Consider the following 20,653-nt stretch of genomic DNA (forward strand, 5'->3'; position numbering starts at 1 on the left):
CGATAACGGTATACCTGCCATTTTGAACGAGCGCAATGGCCTGGCTAAGTGAGCGTCGTGCTTTTCTTGTGAAGGAGTATATTCGTAATGGCGGTTCTGTGATTACTACTCGGCGAGCATTTCGCGTTCGGCTCGAATTTGACCGACATGATTCTGTTCCTGACAGAAAAACTATTCGAGTTTGGGTATCAGGCTTTAGAGTACCATCGAATTCTGCACTGAAATGAAAATCTGTCGGCCTATCTCGGACTGTAACGATGCCGGAAAATGTGAGAGCGTCCGTTCAGCAATCTCCGAAGCGTTTAGCACTTATACACGCAACTGCTCAGGAATAATCTGATAAGAGTGTAAGAAGCGTCCTGCACAGAGATCTTCACATGCACCCATACTAAATGATGATTACCCAAGAATTTTGAATTTAATTTTTTAACTCGCAGAGCTGCGTGTGTGGAACTTCTTTAGAGCATTCCCCCTAGTACGGTTTTAATTTCTTCTAATGAGGCCCAGTTCCAGGTAAAGTAAACAAAATTTCCGCCACTGTTCAGCAGAGAATTTTCAGAAACTTCACCAGCGACCACTTTTTAGGCATCGTGCCACAGTTTAATGCGCCGATGCTAAATTTGATGTTGGGGTCCGTATTTTTCGAAGAAGATGGCATAACTATAACAGTTAATTTTTAAATGATACAGCGCAGCAATCAGTCGTCCTTGTAATTTTTTTGCACATTTTATTACGCAAATCCAGATTTCGGTTAGTGCTTCGCCATTACCAATGCACTATTTTTTAACCTCGATGCATGTTAGTTCTCCGTTGTTCGGGCGTCAGTCATAGTTATCTGAATACTACTCAAAGAACTGTGACTGACGCCCGAACAACAGGGAACTTACATGCATAGAGATTAAAAGAGTAGTGCATTGATAATGGATAGGCACTAGCCGAAATTTGGATTTGCGTTATAAAACCTGCAAAAAAAATTGCAAGGACGACTGATTGCTGCGCTCTATCTTTTATAAATTAGGTAACAGTCGCTGAGTGCACCCACTTTCCTAATGGAAGGTAACCTGATATAACGATTAATTCAGATCGGTCGGCTGGTTGGTTGGTTGAGGGGACCAAACAGTGAGGTCATCGTTCCCATCGTATTAGGATGGGGAAGGAAATCGGCTGTGCCCTTTGAAAGGAACCATCCAGTCATTTGCCTGAAGCGATTTAGGGAAATCACGGAAAACCTAGATCAGGTTGGCCGGATGTGGGTTTGAAGAGTCGTCCTCCCGAATGCGAGTCCAGTGTGCTAACCACTGCGCCACCTCGCTCGGTACAAATCGCTACTATCACATGATAAAGACCTTCCCCGACCTGGGTTAAACCAGTTAGTTGGGGAACATCAAAAGGGAGAAGTCTGATTGCAGCAAGCTGGAGCCACAGCTTACACTTCTCAGCATCCCTAAGGAGTTTTGAGAGAGCTGTTTCCCTAGACATTTTCTTTCTTCACGGAGAAACATCTCCTGGCCTTCCAAGTCACCCGATTTATCAACTTGTGATTTTTTTGGGAGATTTGCAGGCTTTTGGGACACTTAAAACAAGTGTACAAATATCGCCCTACAACAGCTAAAGAGGCAGTCACTCACGAAGTGGCTGTCATTCCACGAGAACTGACACGAAGAACTGTGGACAACTTCAAGGAAAGGCTTCACATTGAAACATTTTGTCTCTATCAGTTTCAAGACACACAGAAGCAAAATATTACATTAAATACGCAAATAAAGGAAAAATTCGTCTATGTCCACAGTGGAGGACGCTATTTGCCGGACATAATTTTAAAAATCAGCTAATGTAAAATGGCATATCATGTTTAGTTCACAAGAGTATTTTTTCTCTATCTTTCTTTGTTGGTAATTACTTTCTGAAAACCGGGACATCGTCTTTCTGTCACATCTTGTACACGCCTGGTTATGCAATTGATTAGTGTGTTTGCGCAACCACATAAAGCACATACTACTAACATAAAGCACATACTAGTAATGCCATCTACATTTTGTATATATGGTGTTTACGGAAGGACTACGAGCAGGCTTCTCAGTCAGAAATCGCATTTGCGCTCTGGTAATTTCTGACAGGATCGTGTTATGCGTTGCTTATTTGTAGCAATGCATATATTTGAACGTATAGTGCGATGACGTCTGTAACAGCGCTGAGTGTCAACACGGCGCCGGCCTTTTGTGACCGAGCGGTTCTAGGCGCTTCAGTCCGGAACCGCGCGACTGCTACGGTCGCAGGTTCGAATCCTGCCTCGGAACATGGATGTGTGTGATGTCCTTAGGTTATTTAGGTGCCATTGGGTACCAATACGGTCTCCTCTAAAGAGCATTGCAGGGAATTTGGACACTAGCCGTTACATTTCTGAAATGTTGCGGCCGATGGCTATTCCCTATTTGCGAGGACTCCATGATGTTACCTTTCGACAAGATAATGCAAGTTGTCCGTACTGTCTGGACCTACCTCAATACGGAGGGACTGTTGCCCTGGTCAGCAAGTGCTTCAGATATCCCACCCATTGAAAAAAATCAGAACATGAGTTGCCGATGGACTGACTTGCCAAAAGTCGTCAGCAATTCCCACTGATCAACTCTGCCATACAGTTGAGTTGCGGGCAATGATATACCTGTCTCTGTCGTCCTAGCTCAGCTCGACTCGATGATAACCCACGTTAGAATCATCGTTGATGCGAGAGGTGGCAACTGTGTACTAAATTTCACAACCTGTATATCCCAAAACCAAATTTAATCATGCACACAAATTTAATCATGCTTTTGTCCTACTGTACTCCAGAACCACAAGAAGTTAAATTTCGTAGTTTCGTATCCTTCCTGGTGTTGCACTTATAACAAGCATCTCAACACACACACACACACACACACACACACACACACACACACACACCATAAGTCACCGTACGGGGCGTGGCGGAGGGTACCGTGTACCATTGCTAGGCATTTCCTCTCCTGTGCCACTCTCAAAGAGAGAGTAATGGAAAAACGCAGCTCGTGGTCGTGCGGTAGCGGTCCCGCTTCCCACGCCCGGGTTCCCGGGTTCGATTCCCGGCGGGGTTAGGGATTTTCTCTGCCTCGTGATGACTGGGTGTTGTGTGCTGTCCATAGGTTAGTTAGGTTTAAGTAATTCCAAGTTCTAGGGGACTGATGACCATAGATGTTAAGTCCCATAGTGCTCAGAGCCATTTTTTGAAAAACGACTTTCTACTGGGTGTTCAGAAATTTCCGTTACAAACTTCTAGGACTGGTGGTGGAGAGTTAATTCATAGTATTTTGAATAGGAATCCACGTCCGGGAACGTCATCCAACGACGCTACAGAGCGTCAAAGCTATAGGCGCCGGTAACTGTAAATCTATGTATATACAAGGTGATGCCGTGATGATGTAACAAACTTTCAAGGATGAAGGAGAGGGATAAATGTATCAATTTGAGATAAGGGTCACTGAGAAAGAAACGAACGAGTCGAAGGTTATATGCGAAAACCATTCTGGTATCTCTGACAGTGCAATACGTGTGCCCACGAATACTAGCATCCACCGGTATTATTGTTGCTTAGACTGCGGAGTAGGCAACTTACGGAGGTGGTAGTATGGACAAAAAAAAGTCAGTAACCCTGGGTTCTAAAATGCATACCTTGAGAGCTATGAGCACTCGTTCAACAGAGGAAATGTTTCACACTAGCGAAGATGAAGTGCTCATAGTTCTTCAGTTATGCATTTTCGACCCATGTTTAGTGGGGATTTTTTCTTGTTCTGGTCCATACTACCACCTCTGAAAGTTGCATACCATACATTCTTCGCAACAACCATATCAGTACATGTATTCTACTCTCAGAGATAACAGAATGAATTTCGCTTGTAACTTTCGACTCTTCCATTTCAGAACCAGGGGCCCTTACCACAAATTCATACATTTATCCGTCTACATCGTCCTTGAAAGTCCGTAACATCATCACGAAATCGTCTGGCATATACACACATTCACAGGCGTCAGCGCCTAACTTTGACGTTCTGTATCGTCGTTGGGTGAAGTTTCTGTACATGGGTTTCCTTTCGAAATATTACGTAATCATTCCCCACTATAAGTTCCTGACGTTTGTAGCGGGAGTAGCCTCCTTACGCAAGAAGACCCGGGTTCGAGTCTCGACCGCAGCACAAACTTTAATTCATTTCTTCAGCAGTATAATCGTTTTACAGTCAGCTTCAGATGCCGGTTCTCTAAATTTTCCCAGTAGTGTTCCTCAAAAAGAACATTGCCTTCCCTCAAGGGAATCCCATTAGAGCTCCCGAAGCATCTCCGTAATACCTGCGTGTTGTTCCACCCACCGGTTAGAAATCTAACAGTATGCCTCTGAAATGCTTCGAAGTCTTTGTTATTCTGGCCTGGTGCCGATCCCAAATACTAGAGCAGTTCTCAATAATATGTCGTACTAGCGTGCCATATGCGGCCTGCTTAACAAATAAACAACACTTTGCCCAAATTCTCCCAATAAAACGAAGTCGACCGTTCACCTTTTCTACTACAACCCTCATTCCACTTCACACCGCCGTGCCAATTAACTCCGAGATACTTAAACGACGTCACTGTGTCAAGCAGCAGACTACTAATGCTGTATCCGGACATTGTGGGTTTGTTTTTCCACTAATCTTCATGAACTCTCATTTTTCTACATTAGGACTAGCTGCCATTAATCACACCAACTAGAAATTTTGCGCTGTGGCCGAGCGGTTCTAGGCGCTTCAGTTCAAAACCGCGCTGCTGCTACTGTCGCAGGTTCGAATCCTGCCTCAGGCATGGGTGTGTGTGGTGTCCTTAGGTTAATTAGGTTTAAGTAGATCTAAGTCTAGGGGACTCATGACTTCAGATGTGAAGTCCCATAGTGCTTAGAGCGATTTTAACCATTTTTTTAGAAATTTTCTCTAAGTCATCTTGTACACTCCTTCAGGCTCTCAACTTCGACATCTCCCCGTACACCATAGCATGATCAGCCAACGACCGCAGATCGTTCCCCACCCAGATAGTTTATGTATACAGAAAGGAATAGAGGTACAATCATACTTCCTTGAGGTGCTTCTGACGATATCCTTGTCTCTCATAAGCACTCGCTAATCCCAGAAATTCATGAAGATAGACGTTGACTGTGGGTATTGTATCACAGAGACAGCCCCTTTGACTGTTCAGAGATGTCATTAAACCCGCCATAAGATGTAAACAACCATGCACGAGCAGCGTCTATTTGACGGAGGGGTCCGACACCCGAGCAGTTCCAGTCATTCCACCAGGAAGGAGGTACACGGCTCGTGTTGTCTGTAGATCAACCATGCCTAGACGGTCAATACCGCGGTTCGATCGCGTCCGCATTGTTACTTTGTGCCAGGAAGGGCTCTCAACAAGGGGAGTGTCCAGGCGTCTCGGGATAAAACAAAGCGATGTTGTTCAGACATGGAGGAGATACAGAGAGAGAGGAACTGTCGATGACATGCCTCGCTCAGGCCGCCCAAGGGGTACTATTGCAATGGATGACCGCTACCTATGGATTATGGCTCGGAGGAACCCTGAAAGCAACGCCACCGTGTTGAATAATGCTTTTCGTACAGCCACGGGACGTCGTGTTACGACTCAAACTGTGTGCAGTAGGCTGCATGATACACAACTTCACTCCCGACGTCCATGGCGAGGTCCATCTTTGCAACCAAGACACCAGGAAGCGCGGTACAGATGGGCCCAACAACATGCCGAATTGACCGCTCAGGATCGGCATCACGTTCTGTTCATCGATGAGTGTCGCATATGCCTTCAATCGGACAATCGTCGGGAGACGTGTTTGGAGGCATTCCGGTCAGGCTGAGAGCCTTAAACACACTGTCCAGCGAAAGTGCTGCAAGGTGGAGGGTCTCTGATGTTTTGGGGTGGCATTATTTGGGACCTTCGTACGCCGCTGGTGGTCATGGAAGGCACCGTAACGGCTGTACTATACGTGAATGTCATCCTCCGACCGATAAAGCAACCATATCGGCAGCATATTGGCGAGGCATTCGTCTTCAAGGACGACAATCCGCGCCCCCATCGTGCACATCTTGTGAATGACTTCCTTCAGGATAACGACATCGCTCGACTAGAGGGGCCAGCATTATCTCCAGGCATGAACCCTATCGAACATGCTTGGGCCAGATTGAAAAGGACTGTTTATGGATGACGTGACCCACTCTGAGGGATCTACGCCGAATCGTCGTTGAGGAGTGGGACAACCTGGACCAACAGTGCCTTGATGAACTTGTGGACAGTATGCCACAGCGAATACAGGCATGCATCAATGCCAGAGGACGTGCTACTGGGTATTAGAGGTACCAGTGTGTACAGCAATCTGGATCTCCACCTCTGAAGGTCTCGCTGTACTGTGGTATAACATGCGATGTGTGGTTTTCATGAGCAATAAAAAGGGCGGAAATGATGTTTATGTTGATCTCTATCCCAATTTTCTGTACAGGTTCCGGAACTCTCGGAACCGAGGTGATGCAGAACTTTTTTTGACATGTATATTTTCTTTGACTTTTTTCCTTTTAAGTTCTTTTAAATTTAAAACATTGCACGTGAATTTAATTGGCGACTGATTCAACTGAAACAAACAAAGTGCAGCTACTCCATTTAATATCTCACTCTAATTTTGTGGTAAGTTGGAAGAGCCATCAGTAATAAAGCTATTAGGATTGGTGTAGAGGTTAGGCGAGGTATCCCCAGACTTCAACAAGAATGGTATAATTCCAGTTCCAATGAAGGCAGGCGCTGACAGGTCCGAATATTACCAAATCATTAGTCTGGTCTGCAGACTAGCAGGGTTCTGGGACGAATTACTCACAGATGATTGGAAAACCTGTTGAAGTCGGCGTTGGAGAAGATCAGTTTGTGTTCCGGGCAAACGTAGAAACATGAGAGAGAGACACTGATCCTACGGCAAGACAGGCAAGCTAAAAGTAAACCTATGTTTATACTATAATTTGTTGATTTGTATGGAGTGTAGCCATGTATGGAAGTGAAACGTGGACGATAAATAGTTTAGACAAGAAGAGAATAGAAGCTTTCGAAATGTGGTGCTACAGAAGAATGCTGAAGATTAGATGGGTAGATCACTTAACTAATGAGAAGGTACTGAACAGAATTGGGGAGAAGAGAAATTTGTGGCACAATTTGACTAGAAGAAGGGATCGATTGGTAGGACATATTCTGAGGCATCAAGCAATCACCAATTTAGTATTGGAGGTCAGCGTGGAGGGTAAAAGTCGTAGAGGGAGACCAAGAGATGAATACACTAAACAGATTCAGAAGGATGTAGGTTGCAGTAGGTATTGGGAGATGAAGCTTGCACAGGATAGAGTAGCATGGAGAGCTGCATCAAACCAGTCTCTGGACAGAAGGTCGCAACAAGAACAACAACAACAACAACAACAACCAGAGAGAGCTTTTGACAATGTTGCTGGGCATACGTTCTTTGAAGTTCTGAAGGTAGCGTAGATAAAATACAGAGAGTGAAATGATATTCACAGCTTTTACAGAAACCAGACTGCAGTTGTCAGAGTAGGACTTGAAAGGGAATCAGTGTTTGAGGACAGAGTGAAACTGGGTTGTAGCCTATCCACGATGGTATTTAATCTGTACATTGAGCAAACATTAAGAAAAATCTAGAAGAAATATGGGGAAGAAATTAAGGTTTTAAGCAGAAGAAATAAAATATTTGAAATTTGCCGATGACACTGTAGTCCGATAAGAGACAGCAAATGACTTGGAAGACCAGCTTCGCGGAATGGGCAGTGTTTAAAAAAGAGCTTTTAAGATGGACGTCAACAAAAGTAAAACAAGGGTAATGCAATGTAGTTGAATTAAATTAGGCGATGCTGAGGGAATAAATCAGGAAATGAGATACTAGAGTCGGCCGAAGTGGCCGTGCGGTTAAAGGCGCTGCAGTCTGGAACCGCAAGACCGCTACGGTCGCAGGTTCGAATCCTGCCTCGGGCATGGATGTTTGTGATGTCCTTAGGTTAGTTAGGTTTAACTAGTTCTAAGTTCTAGGGGACTAATGACCTCAGCAGTTGAGTCCCATAGTGCTCAGAGCCATTTTTTTTGAGATACTAGAAGTATTCAACGAGTTTTACCTTTTGGGCAGCAAAATGACTGATGATTGGCAATAGGAAGGAAAGCATTTCTAAAGGCAAGGGATCGGTTACCATCAAATACAATTTCAAGCGTTAGGTTTTAAAAAATCATTTATTTTGCCATCTCAGCTAACTTTTTTATGGTGACACTAAAATGTTGAAAAAATAAAAATGGATACAAATGAGACGGCAAAATAAACCATATATTTTTTTCTAAATACAGTAAATCTTGATAAAAGTGGAACGTGTATAATTCGTACATCTGCCCAAACCGTACAAGAATTTCTGTGTCGACGCATTCTGTACATTTTTATATGCTAATTTTTTGTATAAAGCGGAACGTGCCTAACTCGAGAACGGAATACAAATTTTGAGACTTAATTAATACGCCATTGTATAAAGCGGAAGAGAGACTATATAGGACTACTGCCTTACAGTACACATTAGTTATTCACGACTCTACAAGAACGCTACTTTTAACAAGAAGACTACAGCCCTGACAGTGCTGTGAAGTTGCCCAAGAAAAGAGGTTCTGCCCAGCACAGCGCTGCGGATGTGGAGACCAAACCGCGCCGCTCTGTGCAGCAACGAACAACAGCCCTTTCACACGGCAGGTCGTGCATCCAGCTGCAGATAGCTGAAGTGTCCTTTCATACGAAACACTCAGGACTCATTGAGCCGCACTGCAGCTTGTCAAGTGAATCGCTTGCTACTCGCTTTACACAGAGCCTTACGGCAACTATCACACGGGATACAGTGAGCCGCTTGTCGCCCTTTGCGCACAGTTTTGGCACACATTGTTGACTTTGCCAGATGCTAAGTACCTGTAAGAAGAATAGCTTTACCAAAATATATTAATGACACCTACAATTTTTTTAGGAAGTGATGTAAAAAAGAAGTGGGAGTCTGTGAGATTATTATACGTGAGGAATATTAAAAGATGTAGAGAAGTAAAGAGTGGTTCTGCACTAACTGACAAAACTAAACATTTATTCTGACCTCCTGTAATTTTTGTCACCTGTTATTCAGCACAAAATGTAAGTATACAATATATCCGGTACTCGTGTGTTAACTTATTCTAGACAACTGAACGCTTTCAAATTCTTTACTTTTTTAATGCTGTCACATAATGATTCTTTCCAGGACATTCGCTAATTATGTAAAGACGATGACACGATTAGAAACGACTACTGATGGAGATGGCAATGAACTGCCAGTTAGTATTATTGAGAGAGAACAGATCCTTTCAAAAACGAGAAAAATTACAAAACAAGGTCCAAAATCAGAAACAGAAAAATTGTGTAATGTTTTGCACCGAACCACTGAAATTACAGAAGACTACAGCACAGAACTATCTGATGACGATAAACTTTTTCCCATTATCTTTGATGAAAGACTTCGTAGTTATTCCAGAACACGGCCATCTTCTCGCAATATGTGGAACAATTCAAGTGGTTGCTAAATATAAGCTACGGATATCTACATCTATGCATCACCCACGTTATGAAAACTTTGCAGCATACATGTCACAACAATGTCATGTAGGGCCAGTTCCTTTTCACCCACCCCAGCAGTTTTCCACAAACGCCTCTGAAATGAATCTCCCAAGTCTCCCTATCCATCCAGCACTTACACACAACATTCCTCTCAGCCCACTCCAGAAATCGAAAACCAGTACCATAATTCGTCAACCCTGAGCCTTTAAAAAACTTTTTTAACTTTTTAATACGTACAATACTTCAATTGTCATACCATTCGGAAAAACTACCATGATATTAGATGCTCTTATGTTGATTGACATTTGTATCAATAACAAATAACTTATTAAAATTCTAATAAAATGTTCCACATTTTTGCAACAAAGAAGTATGATTTGCACCCACCTCAGAGTCAGAGGCACTCTCCCTTTCACTGTTGTAAGCTTCCTCATGTTAGTGTCCACCAACCGAATGAATGGTTTCAGTATTGCACACAACTCATCGAATGAAGTTAATGACATACGGCAAAAATTTAAAAATTCGTCAGGATCTCTTCGAAGTGTTCCACGTAGACAATGAAAAGCTCCTAAGCTTAATAGACAACTAGTAATTGGAGTTTACCAATTCTCTCTTTTCGGCACTTTGCGTTTCTTCATAACAACTGCAGCAGCAACTTGCTCTACAGGAAACTTTTGTTACTGACTGGTTCAAGAAACAATACGCCAACAGTCAGCACTTCTTTTTAGGTACCACGTGATAGCTGCAGTGGACAGGAGTTCGGCCCTGAGAGCCGAAGACTGGCGGCAGAAAGCGGCTCACTGCATTCAGATGGGCGGCCTCCCGCCTGAAGCAGGCCTAACGCGCATACTAGAACATTGCTGCGTACCTATACACACTCTGCTGCAATCTCCCCAGTTAAAGATGTGGGTGTTGTTTCGTTAAACAATGATTTTACCTGCCAAGGTCAAGCACTACCTGCATCTACATCTACATCCATACTAGGCAAGCCACCTGACTGCGTGTGGAGGAGATTACCTTGAGTACCTCTATCGGTTCTCCCTTCTATTCCAGTCTCGTATTGTTCGTGGAAAGAAGGATTGTCGGTATGCCTCTGTGTGGGCTCCAATCTCTCTGATTTTATCCTCATGGTCTCTTCGCGAGATATACGTAGGAGGGAGCAATATACTGCTTGACTCCTCGGTGAAGGTGTGTTCTCGTAACTTCAACAAAAGCCCGTACCGAGCTACTGAGCGTCTCTCCTGCAGAGTCTTCCACCGGAGTTTATCTATCATCTCCGTAACACTTTCGCTATTACTAAATGATCCTGTAACGAACCGCGCTGCTCTCCGTTGGATCTTCTCTATCTCTTCTATCAACCCTATCTGGTACGGATCCCACACTGCCGAGCAGTATTCAAGCAGTGGGCAAACAAGTGTACTGTAACCTACTTCCTTTGTTTTCGGATTGCATTTCCTTAGGATTCTTCCAATGAGTCTCAGTCTGGCATCTGCTTTACCGACGATCACCTAATATGATCGTTCCATTTTAAATCACTCCTAATGCGTACTCCCAGATAATTTATGCAATTAACTGCTTCCAGTTGCTGACCTGCTATATTGTAGATAAATGACAAAGAATCTTTCTTTCTCTGTATTCGCAGCACATTACTCTTGTCTACATTGAGATTCAATTGCCATTCCCTGCACCATGCGTCAATTCGCTGCAGATCCTCCTGCATTTCAGTACAATTTTCCATTGTTACAACCTCTCGATACACCACAGCATCATCTGCAAAAAGCCTCAGTGAACTTTCGATGTCATCCAAAAGGTCATTTATGTATATTGTGAATAGCAACGGTCCTATGACACTCCCCTGCGGCACACCTGAAATCACTCTTACTTCGGAAGACTTCTCTCAATTGAGAATGACATGCTGCGTTCTGTTATCTAGGAACTCTTCAACCCAATCACACAATTGGTCTGATAGTCCATATGCTCTTGCTTTGTTCATTAAACGACTGTGGGGAACTGTATCGAACGCCTTGCGGAAGTCAAGAAACACGGCATCTACCTGTGACCCCGTGTCTATAGCCCTCTGAGTCTCGTGGACGAATAGCGCGAGCTGGGTTTCACACGATCGTCTTTTTCGAAACCCATGCTGATTCCTACAGATAAGATTTCTAGTCTCCAGAAAAGTCATTATACTCTAACATAATACGTGTTCCAAAATTCTACAACTGATCGACGTTAGAGATATAGGTCCATAGTTCTGCACATCTGTTCGACGTCCCTTCTTAAAAACGGGGATGACCTGTGCCCTTTTCCAATCCTTTGGAATCCTACGCTCTTCTAGAGACCTACGGTACACCGCTGCAAGAAGGGTGCAAGTTCCTTCGCGTACTCTGTGTAAAATCGAACTGGTATCCGATCAGGTCCAGCGGCCTTTCCTCTTTTGAGCGATTTTAATTGTTTCTCTATCCCTCTGTCGTCTATTTCGATATCTACCATTTTGTCATCTGTGCGACAATCTAGAGAAGGAACTACAGTGCAGTCTTCCTCTGTGAAACAGCTTTGGAAAAAGACATTTAGTATTTCGGCCTTTAGTCTGTCATCCTCTATTTCAGTACCATTTTGGTCACAGAGTGTCTGGACATTTTGTTTTGATCCACCTACCGCTTTGACATAAGACCAAAATTTTTTAGGATTTTCTGCCAAGTCAGTACATAGAACTTTACTTTCGAATTCATTGAACGCCTATCGCATAGCCCTCCTGACACTACATTTCGCTGCGCGTAATTTTTGTTTGTCTGCAAGGTTTTGGCTATATTTATGTTTGCTGTGAAGTTCCCTTTGCTTCCGCAGCAGTTTCCTAACTCGGTTGTTGTACCACGGTGGCTCTTTTCCATCTCTTACGATCTTGCTTGGCACATACTCATCTAATGCATGTTGTACGATGGTTTTGAACTTTGTCCACTGATCGTCGACACTATCTGTACTTGAGACAAAACTTTTGTGATGAGCCGTCAAGTACTCTGAAATCTACTTTTTGACACTTTTGTTAAACAGAAAAATCTTCCTACCTTTTATAATATTTCTATTTACGGCTGAAATCATCGATGCAGTAACCGCTTTTTGATCGCTGATTCCCTGTTCCCTGTTTCAAATAGTTCGGGTCTGTTTGTCACCAGAAGGTCTAATATGTTATCGCCACGAGTCGCTTCCCTGTTTAACTGCTGAAGGTAGTTTTCAGATAAAGCACTTAACAAAATTTAACTAGATTCTTTGTCCCTGCCACCCGTTATGAACATTTGAGTCTCCCACTCTATATCCGGCAAATTAAAATCTCCACCCAGAACTATAACATGGTGGGGAAATCTACTCGAAATATTTTCCAAATTTTCCTTCAGGTGCTCTGCTACAACAGCTGCTGAGGCAGGGGGCCTATAGAGACATCCAATTATCGTGTTTGAGCCTGCTCTAACCGTGACCTTCACCCAAATTATTTCACACTTCGGATCTTATCAATTTACGTCAGTGTCAGCTGACTAGCAGCACCTAGGTGATAACATGATGTTGAACAAGATTTCTGTGTCCCTAACACTTAACGAAAAGATTAAGGTAATCGAGGTGAATGAGAAAGGCAGACTCTTTGAGCGCGAAATAATGTTGCGTTTCAAATGCGGTTTAACATCAATTTAAGAAAGGAAAATAAGATATTGGATGAACGGATGAAAGGGAACGAGCAAATGAAAATAAAGGCGAAGAAGATGTGGAAAGAAGAAATCAAAGAGATAGTGTGGGAACGGTTAGTAAGAGCGCGGGAAAAACCTTACCTTTGTTTCGACCCATGTTGCAGAGTGAGACCCTGAAAGTCGCTAAAGAGCTAGGAAATAAGAATTTTAAGGCATTCTGACGACTGCTCGACAGTGTCGAAGCTAGGCACAACATCGTGTGGAACTTTCAAAAATGGTTCAAGTGGCTCTGAGCACTATGGGACTTAACATCTATGGTCATCAGTCCCCTAGAACTTAGAACTACTTAAACCTAACTAACCTAAGGACAGCACACAACACCCAGTCATCATGGAATTTTCACAATGCTCTAATATAATAACTTTGTTTTGCTATGTTATTTGTACTTTGAAACCGTGTTTCTATTTATACTATACGTCCTTTGCACTGATCAGTCTCTAGACACCATCTTTGTTTACGAAGTGTTAGTTTATACGTGATGTACTTCGACAGAGAAAGGAGCCGCTGATCCCTGGAGGTATTCTGTTTTAGTTATTTTGTTTCCAAACTTATATCCACGTCCAATTTATAGTCAAAGGCTTCCACACGGCCATTTTCTGACATGGTGTTTTAATTTTTTTACTAGTCAGTGCAACAGTCGAAACAAAAGACCGACATGCCATATTAATACAAATAAATGCGCCTGATAATCAACGTTTAAACATTTGAAACGCATTGTGGAAACAAAGAGTAAATGGATCAGTAAACTTCTTGTTGCATTCGATATCAATTCCAGTCGCACTGTAGCCTAAGCTAAATGTTTGGATTAACAGAAATATGATTTTATGCGAATATAAAAGAAAATTTAAGTTATGTTTGCCACTTACAACGTCCTGGTACAGGCTCTCCCTGATGTGAGTAACCTGTAAAGAAAAATAAACCCAGTGACAGTCTTTATCTGTTAGTTGTAATCATTACTGCTACATAAAGTAGTGAAAAAGTACGAATAATGATAAGAAACTACACATATGAAAAAAACATCATGGATTTCACTGGGAATCACTTAAACGATCATCGTTCAGCCTGTATCGCAGTTCATTAAATCACCTTAGACACCATCTAGTCAAAAATATCAAGACAAATAATAGTGGATATTAATATGGGGGAACACCACATCGCTTTTACGACGGCTTAAACTCACTGGGGGTCACTCTTATTTAGGTGTCCGAATGCCTGTGGGGGAACAGCACCCCCATTCTTCCTCAAGAACTGAGATCAGAGCAAGTAACATTGTGATGTTGGACACTCGTGTCTGGAACGGAGTTGACATACTGACTCATTCCAAAGGTGTTCAATTAGGTTCAGGTAGGAACCCTGAGAAGACCAGTCCATTTCCAAAAATGTTATTGTCCACAGGCCACTGCATCACAGATACTGCATACGAGGGGATGCGTTGTTATATTGATACAAATGGTTCAAATGGCTCTGAGCTCTATGGGACTCAACATCTGAGGTCATCAGTCCCCTAGAACTTAGAACTACTTAAACCTAACTAACCTAAGGACATCACACACATCCATGCCCGAGGCAGGATTCGAACCTGCGACCGTAGCGGTCACGCGGTTCCAGACTGCAGCGCCTAGAACAGCACGGCCACACCGGCCGGCTTATACTGATACATTCATTGTCTCCAAACGGTATCTGTATATACAAAAAGTTTTACATGCCACTAATATACACTCCTGGAAATGGAAAAAAGAACACATTGACACCGGTGTGTCAGACCCACCATACTTGCTCCGGACACTGCGAGAGGGCTGTACAAGCAATGATCACACGCACGGCACAGCGGACACACCAGGAACCGCGGTGTTGGCCGTCGAATGGCGCTAGCTGCGCAGCATTTGTGCACCGCCGCCGTCAGTGTCAGCCAGTTTGCCATGGCATACGGAGCTCCATCGCAGTCTTTAACACTGGTAGCATGCCGCGACAGCGTGGACGTGAACCGTATGTGCAGTTGACGGACTTTGAGCGAGGGCGTATAGTGGGCATGCGGGAGGCCGGGTGGACGTACCGCCGAATTGCTCAACACGTGGGGCGTGAGGTCTCCACAGTACATCGATGTTGTCGCCAGTGGTCGGCGGAAGCTGCACGTGCCAGTCGACCTGGGACCGGACCGCAGCGACTCACACGGATGCACGCCAAGACCGTAGGATCCTACGCAGTGCCGTAGGGGACCGCACCGCCACTTCCCAGCAAATTAGGGACACTGTTGCTCCTGGGGTATCGGCGAGGACCATTCGCAACCGTCTCCATGAAGCTGGGCTACGGTCCCGCACACCGTTAGGCCGTCTTCCGCTCACGCCCCAACATCGTGCAGCCCGCCTCCAGTGGTGTCGCGACAGGCGTGAATGGAGGGACGAATGGAGACGTGTCGTCTTCAGCGATGAGAGTCGCTTCTGCCTTGGTGCCGATGATGGTCGTATGCGTGTTTGGCGCCGTGCAGGTGAGCGCCACAATCAGGACTGCATACGACCGAGGCACACAGGGCCAACACCCGGCATCATGGAGTGGGGAGCGATCTCCTACACTGGCCGTACACCACTGGTGATCGTCGAGGGGACACTGAATAGTGCACGGTACATCCAAACCGTCATCGAACCCATCGTTCTACCATTCCTAGACCGGCAAGGGAACTTGCTGTTCCAACAGGACAATGCACGTCCGCATGTATCCCGTGCCACCCAACGTGCTCTAGAAGGTGTAAGTCAACTACCCTGGCCAGCAAGATCTCCGGATCTGTCCCCCATTGAGCATGTTTGGGACTGGATGAAGCGTCGTCTCACGCGGTCTGCACGTCCAGCACGAACGCTGGTCCAACTGAGGCGCCAGGTGGAAATGGCATGGCAAGCCGTTCCACAGGACTACATCCAGCATCTCTACGATCGTCTCCATGGGAGAATAGCAGCCTGCATTGCTGCGAAAGGTGGATATACACTGTACTAGTGCCGACGTTGTGCATGCTCTGTTGCCTGTGTCTATGTGCCTGTGGTTCTGTCAGTGTGATCATGTGATGTATCTGACCCCAGGAATGTGTCAATAAAGTTTCCCCTTCCTGGGACAATGAATTCACGGTGTTCTTATTTCAATTTCCAGGAGTGTATATAGCATATACAATGTTTATGGCAGTAGTACCATTTTACACTCAACACAAGGGCCACGGAACAGTTCCCCATCAAATAGCAATAAGGCCAGTATGTACCATCAGCTACACCTCTAAAAATAATAATTAGCTACAAAGAAACAACTCTAACCGTAAGAAAAGACAGGTTTTAGTTATGAATCGTATACATTCTTCTGCTTTTAATTACAATAATTATTTTGGTTATTTCAGGTAAAATTCTAACTGACGGAGAATGAAGAGAGATAAAGTACATAAGCAAATGAGTAATTAAAATGTGTCAGGACTGGCCTGTAAGGTCACCCGATTGAACACAAGTAGATTTCTTTTTGTTGAGATGTTTAAAGAACTGTGTTTATGTCACTCACAACCCCAAATTAGTTCATACAGGACATCAAGAAATATTGTTGCTCCGTGAAACTAAAAACTTTACATCTCATTTGCAAGTCGTTTAGAAGGTGCTATGAGTTGTGCATGCAGGAAATAGGCACTCGTCCGAACATATCATTTATATAGCTATTCCGTCAACAGAACAGCTATCTGAACAAGCCAGTTATGTGCTGAATGTTGGATCCATATCTAAAATTTTGGACATTTCTAACTCCATAACTAAAATGGATAGAAATCTGATTTAAATGCACTTTTACACAGTTGGATTAAATCTATCAACTGCATGATACAAAAATTATCTTCTATTTAAGGAAATATATATTCATTCCTTTAGCTCTCTGGAATTAACTAAATACACTTTCTTCATAGCTCCATAGTAAGAGCAACTTTCCTTCATTTCATTTATTTGTAAGGTACAGAGAAAAACATCTCATCTGAAATAGCCTACATACACTGAATCACGAAAGAAATTGGTATAGTTATGAGTATTCAAATACAGAGATATGTAAACAGGCAAAATAGATGGTGGAGGCTCCTTAATGGTGTGGGGCATGTGCAGTTCGAGTGACTGGGACCCCTGATACGCCTAGATACGAATCTGGCAGGCGACACGTACGTAAACATCCTGTCTGATCACCTGCATCCATTCATGTCCATTGAGCATTCCGACGGACTTGGGCAAGTCCAGCAGGACAACGCGACACCCCTGACGTCCAGAATTGCTACATATTGGCTCGAGTAACACTCTTCTCAGTTTAAACATTTCCGCTGGCCACCAAACTTCTCTGGCATGAACATTATTGAGCATATCTAGGATGCCTTATAACGTGCTGTTCAGAAGATATCTCCACCCCCTTCTACTCTTACGAATTTATGGGCAACCCTGCAGGATTCATGGTGTCAGTTCCCTCCAGCATTACTTCAGACAATAGTCGAGTCCATGCCACGTCTTGTTGAGTCACTTCTGCGTGCTCGTGGGGGTCCTACACGATATTAGGCAGATGTACCATTTTCTTTGGTTCTTCAGTGTATTATATTTGTGCTCTTCAGTGTAATTCGTCGTTTCTTATGGCAGACTGTGATTAAGGTACTACGCTCAAGGCGCTAATGGTTTAACACGAGTCAGTTCTAGCTATCCCGTCGGAACAATGCCAGCACGATCACTGAGCTAAGTAAGGTGTTTTTGTACCACACTGTAAAAAAAAAGTATTAATAAAGCAAACAAGAGGGTAATAAACCCTTGAGCTGATATTCTGAGACAACATAATCCTAATTATTTAATCTCTGTATATCACCAGATCTCTGTGTATCACCAGATCAGTGAATATACCAACCTCCCACGGCTTCAAATGAAGTGTTGATATAGTGATTTATTCATCACGAGAATGAACATTCAGTGTTAGACATAAGCATCACGTCAACACTTATGTCATTAAAGGTAGTCTACTGGGGAAGAAATCGGGTGCATCATAGAAGAAGAACACCGAGCGAGGTGGCGCAGTGGTTAGCACACTGGACTCGCATTCGGGAGGACGACGGTTCAATCCCGCGTCCGGCCATCCTGATTTAGGTTTTCCGTGATTTCCCTAAATCGCTCCAGGCAAATGCTGGGATGGTTCCTCTGAAAGGGCACGGCCGACTTCCTTCCCTGTCCTTCCCTAATCCGATGAGACCGATGAACTCGCTGTTTGGTCTCTTCCCCCAAAAAACCAACCAACCAACCATAGAAGAAGAACCAATCGCAGAATACGTTATATGTTAAAAATTCTACAGAATACACGAATCTGGATGCAGTGCATGCGTATTTAGTGCCTTAACCACTGTGCCCCTCCGCTCATCACAGTAAAGTAGTGAATAAACGATGGCCTACTGTTTAGAACTCAAGGAAGTAGAGGGGCAAACAAGATCTACTAAATTCCTTTCGATCTAGTTCCTTTTCTTATTAGGCGCTCAACGAAGTCTGTATTTATCGGAAATTGGTGTTGAGGTCGGATTTTAGCATCTGCTGTTGGTGGAATATTGACGCAATAATTAGCAATCGAGCTGCTATTCTGGGTCTGAGTGTTGACCACTGGGACGGACGGACGGACAGACCGGTGTTCTTGCGAGTGCATAAATAGTGAGCAGTACGAAGAGTGTGTTCGTAGTACCGGTAATGAAAACCTTATCAAAAATGAAGTGCCCTTAACAGACGAAAGCTGCTAATTTCAAAGTTAACGACTGGTATCACGATTAGGGGTCAGTTTGGATTGGTGCAAGTTAAGAGGACATCATAAAAAGTGGATGGATGTGTTCTTATTGGATAAACCTTAAATATTAGCAGACGGTAAACCTTACGAAACATCATGCACGCTCTAAAGAACAGCATAAGTATACCTGATACAGCTGTCAGAGTTAGCATACACGCGGTAAGATGGCAAATCGTAAGATGCTAACCGGAAGAAATCAGATGGTAATCTTGTAATGTGACGAAAGGGACTCCTATTCGCCAACACCGATTTCGTTGAAATTTGTGTTTTATGCAGAGCACGGCCATAAACGGAAGTGGCAGAAGAGAGAAGTAAAGGCGGTCAAGCGTTTAGAAAAGGAAATGAAGCATTTTTGGTGCAGGTCAGGCGAGGTATGAGCCATTTACGTAGCGTACTTTCCAAGCAGTAGATCGCACAGCGCAAATAGTACAGAACGGTAATACAGGGGTCCTTGGATCGTATCCTGATTTGGAAACTTTTTCTGTTCAATTTTTACTTTACTTTCACTGAAAATAAACTGAAATAATACATATATACTGTATTTGCTAACATATCTGTAAGAAGCATGAAAAGAAAATGCAAAATAAGATTTCGGTTTGCAAATAATTAGCCGGCCGCTGGTGGCCGAGCGGTTCTGGCGCTACAGCCTGGAACCGCGCGACCGCTACGGTCGCAGGTTCGAATCCTGCCTCGGGCATGGATGTGTGTGTTGTCCTTAGGTTAGTTAGGTTTAAGTAGTTCTAAGTTCTAGGGGACTTATGACCTCAGCAGTTGAGTCCCATAGTGCTCAGAGCCATTTGAACCATTTTTGCAAATAATTTCCAGGAGAGAATTGTACTATAACCGTCAGACAAGGACTCTGCAAATAATTTTCGAAGAAGGGATTGTATTCCTAATCAATGTGTGCAGCACTTTCGTTAGTTTCATCCTGATCTTGGAGCAGCCCTCGACCGCTTCGGTAGCAGGTTCGAATCCTGCCTCGTGCATGGGTGTGTGTGATGTCCTTAGGTTAGTTAGGTTTAAATAGTTCTAAGTTCTAGGGGACTGATGACCTCAGAAGTTAAGTCCCATGATGCTCAGAGCCATTTGAACCATTTGAACAGAGCCAGCACCCAGCATTATACTAGAAATAGTAAATAAACTTCCAGAAATTTTTCCGAAGATGAACCTGAAAAGGTTCAAAAACCGGTTCATGGACTAATAAATAACTATTCATAAAAGTGACTGGTTGCTGCTTTATGCATTTATTTTCAACAACATCGCATCGGGCCGAATTATTTCGTATTGTAAATAACAAGCTGAGAGTATTGATCGTAGTAGACCCTTTTAGGCCAGTAGCATGTGCGCCACGTGGAATTTGGTATGTGTTAATCACTGTAGAACTCACTTCTAAATATGTGACGTTTACTCCTTTGAGATTTGCGAT

The sequence above is a fragment of the Schistocerca nitens genome, chromosome 3, assembly GCF_023898315.1.
Source record: "Schistocerca nitens isolate TAMUIC-IGC-003100 chromosome 3, iqSchNite1.1, whole genome shotgun sequence".
NCBI classification, from domain to species: Eukaryota; Metazoa; Arthropoda; class Insecta; order Orthoptera; family Acrididae; genus Schistocerca; species Schistocerca nitens.